We start from the raw sequence: 10,911 nt of genomic DNA on the forward strand, positions 1-10,911 counted from the left end.
TGGCCCTTTAACACCTTTTAAACAACGACCTGTTTTTAGGCCCTTTCCTGAAGAATTGCATACCCAAACTATAAAGAGTGTGTCTCTGCAGCCACTAGGGCTGTTTGGATAATGTTGTGGTTGAGGATTGGCTTATGTAAACTACGAGTTCTTTACATTTCTGAGGTTCTTTTTATTATTCCTTCTTCTTTATTGAATATAATCATGTGTTATGAGTTAAGATAGTTTCTATAGTGTTGCATACATTAAAACACTTAGTATAGTCATGTTTTATGAGTTAAAATGTTTTCTATATTATTGCTCAAATACGCTTTGACATTTTCCTGTTTCTATAAGGGGAAATGTTTTCTCTCACAAGTGCATTGATATGTTTCTGTTTTATATGACAAAGTCCAAATGAAGTCATAAGTAGATATATGATCATGGGAAGATCTGCTGCAGAGAGGTATTGACCCTGTGACCCAAGCCAGAGCATGTTGAACCACAGACACCCATTACTCACTAATGAAAGGTCTGACGCCTGTAAGCTTATCATGACTCCATCAAACAGCATCGGCATGTTTCATCTGCCAACTCTGCGCACAAAGGCGCCAGTCTGACTGACACCTGGTCAGACTCCCTTTCTGCAGCTTCATCTACAAACACGCGATGAGCGAGTGACCAAAGACAGATCAGTAAATCACTGTCGACAGTCATTCCTACTGTAAGACCCCTCCTCACATTTGCCTATAAAGACAGAGACAGCGGAGCAGTTCTTCAGTTCCTTCTCGGACTCTGTCCCCGAGAATGAGCCACTCTATTGGAGCAATCAAATGGAGACTTTCTATGCTATGAGTAAACTGAGTCTCTTAGCGCTCCGGGGAAAACCTCCAAGAACTAAGAGGCCGGGGCACGGTGTGTTGAGCATCTGAAACATATCTTACTTTTGGACTGTCTTTCAACTCTTGCGGGGATAACCTCCAAAGAAAGGAAGTTGCAGTAGAAGTATTTATGTATAAATAACCCCTGTTGAAATAAATCTTATATACTCTGGAATAAGAGTTTAATTCTCTTCTGAATGGGGACTCCCGTTTAATGGAAGGAGATTACTTCCAGGTTGTCGGGACTCAGAGGTAACCACCGGACCGGGGCCTTTGACAAGTGAACGCAATCCAGCAGGAGTCCTGCCCCGTTTCCAGATCCAGACAAATGTGAGTAATCGTTTGGATTTTTGAGTGTAAAACGGTTCATCGTCCCTTCCTATTAGAGGAAACAGTCTGGTGAATTACGTGGCACAATAGTGCAGGTAAGCCGCGAGGGAAACCAGACGAAAGAGGTTTTTAACATCCGTCATCGTCTCTATAAAAATGTAATCGAAAGCAAACTGTTCGGGGTTCTAAAACGGGCCCTTCTCACACGGCTGGTGTAAGAAGAAGGAGCTCCCCCTTAGCTTTGACCAGGTCAAGGCCGAGCCCGTTACATTGTTATAATGAAAGGAACACATGTGAGATGTTGTTCAGATGTATAAATATCAGTCTACATGTTTCTGGTTAAGAGGAAATGAAGATGACACAGGAAGAAATGAAAAGGTTTCAGGTCCAATAATTGAAAAAATCACAAAGGTTGACTTTGATGAAGTGAAGCCATGTTTCCCAGTCTGTTTTTTTCATTGAATGTGTTTGTTACAAGATGAAATGTAACAGGTGTCTGATTTTTCATATAGCGCCACCATCAGGTCAAACAATTGTGGTTTATGGTCAAATACCTACTAAACTAATAGCATTCCTTTCCGTTGTTTCCTCCTAATGTTGGCAGGCTAACACACGGACATGGTGACCATGGTATCTAGCTAGCATTAGCGCAAATGGCCCCACTGAGCTGCTAGCATGGCGCTATGCTACAAGTCTGGTGTTATGTGCATCTCTCAGGCCGCTTTAAGACCTGCACATTGCAGCGTGATCGGAGATCTTGCCGGGGGAAGAGGAGAGGAGGAGGGGGGGATAGGAAGGCAAGACCTCTTTACCTAAAACGTTGGCACTCCGTGAACTATTATCTCAGTGATCTCGGAGGAAATAACAATCCTCATCCGATATGAGTATAATGTCTTAGGTCTTTTATCTCGCCCCCGGCTAAATCTTTAGGATTTTTGAAATTTCCAGTTAAGTTATAGGTTTTGGCGAGGGTGTTTCACAGCTCTATGCTGTCAGGTCCCCACAGTGGGCTGTAACTTGTCTCAACCCGTATAGCGAGTGCGTGTATCGTCTATACCTTCTCTCTTCTCTCTACCTGTTTGACACCATCTCATCATTATACTAACACTGCACAGTTTTCACCCAAAGATACTTCCCTTAAGTCTGTTCGGTAGATTCAGTCGTCACTTCTGTATCTCACGGGAAGAACCAGAACTTTGTTTGGTGTCAACCACTTACTCAATCGTGAAACTGAGATTTTTTATTTGTGCTCCAATCTTACACCAATTTCAACTCATTGTACCAGTGGTCAGTGTCTAAAGTAAAAAGATAAATAAAACTAAGTTCAGAGCTGGTCGAAAACCACTTTCTTGGTTTGGTGGTCCTGCACTACTGCCAGGCACCCTTCTCCTGATAGCAGAAGTTTCCTCCAGTCTGAAGCTGGAGCCCTGTCCTCCAGACTACCTGAGTTCCCTGTCCCAACCCCTAAGGGCTGGGACAGGGTGGATAAGATTTTTCTCCTGTCTTCGTGAAGTTGCATATTAAGTCTAGTCTTCTCTTAATCTGGTGAAAGTTCTTCCAGACCGTGGTCTGATAAAAAAGAAGTGTAAAAGAAGGAAAATGAAAGTTCAAGAAGTCCCTTTGTCCTCTCTGTGCATCACCTCTTGTACCTCACAGACACACTTAACCCCTCCTCCTTTTCTTTAAGGGTCAGTCCTAGATCTTGCTTCTAAGATAAGCTGAGGGTTTGTTGCCTGATGGTACATATATTCCTTCAATGGTTAAAAAGATAATGGTTATACATGAAAATACAATGGTTATACATACAAAATCAAAATGGTTTTAAGAGAAAAAGAAAATAGTTATACGTTTTTAATCATTACACTTTTTTACTCTCATAATTTTCTCGATCTCTCATCAGCCTAATTGTTGGATGTGGGACGAATGATTCAGAACGTGGGTTTATCAGCTCAACAAGACAGGCTTGTACTTCAACTTGTCCAGCTTCTCAAATAATGCATCTAACTTACTTTTGGTTTCGTATGAGCATTAGGACTGTTCTCATGTGTTCCTGTTCATACATCGGGTTGTGGGCACGTTTCCATTGACACACTCTCGTCAATAATCTCCTTTAGCTTTTTCAATGAGTGAAAATCAATGTCTTTCACTTGTGCAAAAGTAACTGTGGATGGAAACTTGGGAGGAAGCCATGAACATGGCAACTCCGTCGGGCGATGTCTGCCTTTACTCTGTGATTCATTTCAAGGTAAAATAAAACACTGGCTACATGGGAACAGCACTCAGCCCGGCAGCCAAACAGTCACTGCTGGTCCTGAATGAGCGCTGGAAGCGGTTTCATCCAGACACTCGTCCTGGAGCCGGAGACAGCTGTGAGAATACGGAGAATAGTATGAACCCAGACACGGGGCGCTGGATGTTGTTAGCATGAAAAATTATTGGAAGCCTGGTGTCGCCTCCAAAAGAATTCAGTTGAACAACTTCTATTTTTCGTAATGTATTTCCTCAATCACAGGTAAAGTAACAAGCGCTGCAGTTGCAAAAGCAGGGAGTCGTCCAGTCAACGCAGGTCGACCGTCTAAAACAACACCACAAACAGCCGGAAGATCGGCTCTTTAATACACGGTTTTCCCTCATCAACATATCATGAGCAAAGTAACATTTAATTGGCTTTGAACTGTCAAGAGGAGGAAAATCCTGTGTTCTCATCTTTTCTCACTGAAAGGGACGAGCAACGTCCAGTCTGCTTCTCTAGTGTCAACATACTGATAAGCAGGTGTGTGTGTGTGTGTGCGTGCAATTAAAGTTCCCTTGATAACTAGACATGTCTAGACACAACTACAGCTGCATAGCTGTGTTGTACTGACCTCGCAAACCTAATCTGAACTTCACTAGACATGAATATGAAAAGCATCTACAGAAATTTTAGATTAATATTATCAATGTTCAGATGTTTGTGGTATTTACACAACAAGCATAACGCAGAAATAGTTGTTAATGTCCCATGGTCGATAGCGGAAATGAAAACTGTTTTACAGGAACGTGACCGGGCTATGTGACGATAGTAACTAGGGGTAACAGGACTCAAGCCGCGCAAGCTTTCCGCCGCAACTGGTTGCGAAAAAGCGAAAAGCGAGTTAACCACATAACGTGTCGTGCGAGTAAAATTAGGGAAACAAGTGTTGCGCTTTTGGTGTGAATACGGAATAAGCCTGCAGACTTTTGTACGCCTTGAAACTTTCCTGTGTGTAAAAACTTGTCTCCAGTACGCAAAATCCATTGCAAAAAAAATGTGTGTAAGAAAGGCGGAGTGGTGGGGTGTGATCAACAATTGTCTGTGTTGTAATGCCTACTGTGGAGGATATCATAAGGTCTCGAGGTAATCAGACGTAAAACACAATATTTATGATTGATTAAACCTTTAAATCGGTCAGATTAGAACACGATAGGAGGGTTAAACTAGCAACAATATATCAACTTTATACCACCGGTTGCAGTCTGGCCCGTAGCGTTAGCTCAGAAAACACGCGCCATGTTGTGCTGTGTCAAAGTCTGACCTGTTGTGGCCTTCTGGTTCACTCACAACGTTCTGGTTCACCTTCAGTGCTGCTCGGTAATGTTACTCGTGCTGCGTTGTGCCGCACGGTAGCTAGCAAAAGAAAAAAAATAACAAAACTTCTTCAAACGGAGCTAACCTCAGCTAACTAGCTAGCGCACCAACACACACATACACACTGACGGCGTCACATACAAACGATTCCAATTCACTTACACTAAACACCATTTATCAAATATAAGAAGCCAACTGATTTATATCACAACTTAAAGTGCAAATACTATATTTTGGTAATATTAGTAACACTAAGGTTAGCTTACCAGTGCAGTAAAGTAATGTTAGCTCACTAGTACAGTAAAGTAACGTTAGCACACTAGTACAGCAAAGTAATGTTAGCTCACGAGTGCAGTAAAGAAGCGTTAGCTCACTAGTGCAATAATGTGAGCTCACTAGTGCAGTAAAGTAACATTAGCTCACTAGTTCAGTAAAGTAACATTAGCTCACTAGTGCAGTAACGTAACGTTAGCTCACTAGTGCAGTAACGTAACGTTAGCTCACTAGTGCAGTAAAGTAACGTCAGTTCACTAGTGCAGTAAAGTAACGTTAGCTCACTAGTGCAGGAACGTGTCTCTCTACTTCCCTCTTGAAGTCACGTAGTGTTACACGGTGACTTTACTTGAGGAGACTGTGCTGTCTGTAATTAAAGTACGTTACATTTGCTAAATGCTGTCAAAAAGGAAACATGAAGGAATAATAATGAGCTTCGTTACCTTGCTGTTGTTGAAGTTGAAGTGGACTCTGGTAGCTCTTGCTCCAATATGATGTCGAGAGAAGCAAGTGTCCATCGGCACACAACGTTAAAGTCCACTGTCATCGTTTGTATAACGCAACGGAGAAGCGTTAGCTCACCAGTGCAGTAAAAGTAGCGTTAGCTCAGTAGTGCAGTGAAGTAGGATTAGCTCACTAGTGCAGTGAAGAAGCATTAGCTCACTAGTGCAGTAATGTTAGCTCACTAGTGCAGTAAAGTAACGTTAGCTCACTAGTGCAATAAAGTAACGTTAGCTCACTATTGCAGTAAAGTAACATTAGCTCACTAGTGCAGTAAAGTAATGTTAGCTCACTAGTGCAGTCAAGTAACGTTAGTTCACTAGTGCAGTAAAGTAACGTTAGCTCACTAGTGCAGGAACGTGTCTCTCTACTTCCCTCTTAAAGTCACGTAGTGTTACACGGTGACTTTACTTGAGGAGACTGTGCTGTCTGTAATTAAAGTACGTTACATTTGCTAAATGCTGTCAAAAGGAAACATAAAGGAATAATAATGAGCTTCGTTACCTTGCTGTTGTTGAAGTTGAAGTGGACTCTGGTAGCTCTTGCTCCAATATGATGTCGAGAGAAGCAAGTGTCCATCGGCACACAACTTTAAAGTTCACTGTCATCGTTTGTGTAACGCAACACAGTAGCGTCAGCTTACTAGTGCAATAAAAGCAGCGTTAGCTCACTAGTGCAGTAAAGTAGCGTTAGCTCACCAGTGCAGTAAAGTAACGTGAGCTCACCAGTGCAGGAAAGTAACGTGAGCTCACTCGTGCAGTAAAGAAATGTTAGCTCACTCGTGCAGTAACGTAACGTTAACTCACTAGTGCAGTAAAGTAACGTTAGCTCACTAGTGCAGTAAAGTAACGTTAGCTCACTAGTGCAATAAAATAACCTTAGCTCACTAGTGCAGTAAAGTAACGTTAGCTCACTAGTGCAGTAAAGTAACGTTAGCTCACTAGTGCAGTAAAGTAACGTTAGCTCACTAGTGCAGGAACGTGTCTCTCTACTTCCCTCTTAAAGTCACATAGTGTTACACGGTGACTTTACTTGAGGAGACTGTGCTGTCTGTAATTAAAGTACGTTACATTTGCTAAATGCTGTCAAAAAGGAAACATGAAGGAATAATAATGAGCTTCGTTACCTTGCTGTTATTGAAGTTGAAGTGGACTCTGGTAGCTCTTGCTCCAATATGATGTCGAGAGAAGCAAGTGTCCATCGGCAAGTGTCCAACCTGCTGCACCCATTATCAGACAAGAAAATGATTTTACAAAAAGATCAAGTGATGTTTCCCACAAGATCTCTGGAATCACAACGTTGATTAACTTCATTTAAATTAATAAAATACAGTAAAGATTTGTGGGAAGAGATCTATCCGAACAGAAAAATAAAATAATACCGGTAAGTTTATGTAATCACACAAAACCCGTCACCTCAAAAAAAAACCTGCCGTCACTTTTTCGTACAACAGTTACTTTTCACCTTTCTGTTAATAACTACACCTCAGAAAGTATTATTTCAAAAATAAACACATCTATGTGATATTAGTACCTGAAAAGTCCAAGTGAAGCCGGCTGTTTCCTTTTCCTCCTGCTTCGACTCTTGTAGACTGCAAACTGTGGTCGTGGCTTTCCTGCTATTTTTTTTATTTTTTCAAACGCGTCACACGTCTTAAGGCGGGAAATATGCAGATTTTGAATACAGGCTTCAACCAATCAGAGCGTGTTTAGGAAAAAAGCTTCTAACTTTTCCATTTTTGAACCGAATGACACAGTTTTTTGACTAAAATAGTTAGTAACAGGCTACGGCTTTGTTTTATTGATTTTTCCTTCAGATTCCGGTTCTTTAGGTCTTTATCTTTCCACAGAGGGTGTTTCACTCTGTAGGTTGTTGTTTAGGTCTTTCACAGTGGAGTTGAAAACACTCAGAGCGGCCCGAAAACGCATTGTCGGGAAATCTTTTTTAGAATATGCTATAGTAATGTTTCAAATGTTGTAAATATATATATATATATATATATATATATATGTGTGTATATATATGTGTGTATATATATGTATGTGTGTATATATATATATGTGTGTATATATATGTATATATATATACATATATATATACGTATATATATATATATATATATATATATATGTATGTGTATATATATGTATATATATATACATATATATATACGTATATATATATATATACACATACATATATATATATATATATATATATATATATATATATATATATATATATATATATATATATATATATATATATATATATATATTATCTTTTCACACAAAAATTCTGAAAAAATGATATAAATAACACAAGTATAATAACTCATTTGGGGTTCATATCACTACTTGAACACAGATCTACTAAATCCTTAAAGCTCATGCCCCGTGCGGCACTTTGGTGCGTGATAGCTAAACCTAACATCTGTGTTGAAAATAATGCTAAAATGGATTATAGTGTATTGCTGAAGAAGGAAAACCTGCTCAAAATGATTGTATTGTGAGTCACAGCAACATGTGTTACTGTATTGTGAGTCACAGCAACTTGTGTTACTGTATTGTGAGTCACAGCAACTTGTGTTACTGTATTGTGAGTCACAGCAACATGTGTTACTGGATTGTGAGTCAGAATATGTAGTGACAAATGCATCGTGTTTGACTCTCATGGGCCAAGTTTGTTGAAATATTCTGACTGATTTATGTTGTGAAGGAAAGAGCTCTGCTGCCCTCTAGTGACCAAAGCTGAGAATATTGTTTAGTGGCCTGTTGGAAAAGCTTTTTCTGAGTATGAACCTGTGTTCTATGAACACAAAATGTTGCATGAGAGAAGCCTGTTCACATATAAAAACAACAACAATTCTAAATAAAACACAGCACAAGCCAGCTCTCTCTCTCTAAATGACGTATGAATGACATCACAATGTCACGCTTTCCTGTTCTGACCCACAATCCTTCTGCACAGCAGATACATGAGCAAGAGGGTCAAAGTTCAAGGTTCCATGTGATGAGGAAGTGGTATGTCCTCATTAATGCATCAAGCTGCAGTCTGTCCTCATTAATGCATCAAGCTGCAGTCTGTCCTCATTAATGCATCAAGCTGCAGTCTGTCCTCATTAATGCATCAAGCTGCAGTCTGTCCTAGAAGTACACAGAAAGAGTAAAGGATCATGGGAGTATTCCAGAAAGGAGCTTCAACAAACTCTGAGGCCCAATCCCAATCTCCACCCTCATGGACTCACAGACTTTGAGGCGCTCCCGTGAAGTCCTTGAGGGTTTAGGGGTGTCCCAGTGTCACATGGTGGAGTGCCTGAGGACTCAGTGGCGGACATTTTGAGCCTTTTATGAACCCTTTCCGTAAGTCAACATTAGATGCTGACTTTGCCTCAGGGAATTACCCACAATGCATTGCGACATGAGGTTTAACACGCAGTTCCCAATGGAAGAACGGAGACATAAAAAGAAAAAAGGTAAACTGAGTCTGTCCCTGAACTCTGAGATAAGAAACTCTGAGTCTCCGGTTCCAGAACAGCTGATCTGCGTTAGTTCAACAAACTCTGAGTATGTTCACCCTGAGTTCAGCGCGTGCATGAGTTTTATAACAGAGCAACATATTTCACAGCGATGGAGGTGGAGGTGCTTCTGCAGGTGAATATGAGCAGGTATTTCACCACAAAGGCAAAACAGCTGCAGCAGCGAAGGAGAGAGAGACGTCATGAGGAAAGACTGCTGCAGAGTCAACGAGGAAGATGAATGTACTATTCCACTGACGTAACATTTAACCATAAGATCATAGCAGCCTATAGTTATGAATATAAGTATGAAGTTTGAGTGTACTATTCCACTGACGTAACATTTAACCATAAGATCATAGCAGCCTATAGTTATGAATATAAGTATGAAGTTTGAGTGTACTATTCCACTGACGTAACATTTAACCATAAGATCATAGCAGCCAATAGTTATGAATATAAGTATGAAGTTTGAGTGTACTATTCCACTGACGTAACATTTAACCATAAGATCATAGCAGCCTCTAGCTTTTAGGTTCAATCCAACAGGTAAAAGGACCTGGAAGCAGCTGAAAATGAAATATAAAAACATACTTCAAAAAGGTAAGGCGCATATTGTTAGGCTATGATTGCAGCTGTATTTAATTTTAATAAAACATTCTATAATTGACTGAGGCTATTACACAAAGTAAATATTAATTCCGTGGCTACTTGAAATAGTAAATTAATCCCCTGATAAAATGCATAAAATGTGCTCTGAGGTAAGAGCAGGTCCAGAGGAACAGCGCTAGCTTCTAACAGATGTTCCTCTGAAATGATGAAACGTCTCATCTGGCTCAGAGTTTCATTACCTCTCTTTCTGGAAGGATAACTCAGAGTTTCCCTTAACTCAGGGTTAACTTACTCTGAGTTTCCACATAAGCCGCTTTCTGGAAGACCCCCAATAACTCCCTGTTTGGTCAACACCTCATGCAATTCTGTCCAGATAGCAAGTTGGTTCATTCCAGCAAAGTGCTGTCGCCAGTAAAGAGCTGCACATGTACCAGTGAAGCGTGGCAGACAACATCTGGGCTGGATCTCTGTGTTTGTACAGCTGATGCTCACGACTGTCTCCAGGATGTTGCAGTCTTGTGTGATCTGGCTCCAGCAGACCACATACCTGTCTCTATGAGACTGAACCTTGAGAACCTACCTGAGTTGACCAGTAATGATAATTATGAACAACATTTTAAAGTAGATTGGGCAAAGATCACAGAAGATGATTTATTGCTTTACAAGTCACAAACTGATAAGAGCCTCGGAAATATTGAAGAACCACTTGATGCAATTATGTGTGGCAACATGAACTGTAAAAACCAAAATCATAATCGTGATGTGTGTGTAATGTATGACAACATTGTGAACTGTTTCAATCATGTCAGGAAATCATTTTGCACAAAAAGGGCTAAACAACATCATCTTCGTCCAGGATGAATGAATATGTGTCTGAGCTCCATATAGAGGCAAGAGAAGCTTTTAAAAACTGGGTTTTATCAGGAAAAGCAAGACGTGGTCCAGAGTGTGAACACAAGAAACATGCAGATGCTAGATTTAAATATGCTGTGCGCTTTATTAAAAGAAGTCAACAGGCCATGAGGGCAAACTCCATGGCCAAAAGGTTCCAACAGAATAAAGCCTCTGATTTCTGGAAAGAAGTTCAGGTTGCCAATAACAGTCAGATGCCCCTGCCATCCAGTGTTGATGGGGCTGTTGGGTCGGACAGTAGATCTGTGGAGTAAACATTATAGGGATATGTTCAACAGCGTTGAGACACATTTCATATC

The sequence above is a fragment of the Clinocottus analis genome, unplaced genomic scaffold (assembly GCF_023055335.1).
Source record: "Clinocottus analis isolate CAN_PGR_092001 unplaced genomic scaffold, fCliAna1.0.p SCAF_8, whole genome shotgun sequence".
Classification (NCBI taxonomy): domain Eukaryota; kingdom Metazoa; phylum Chordata; class Actinopteri; order Perciformes; family Cottidae; genus Clinocottus; species Clinocottus analis.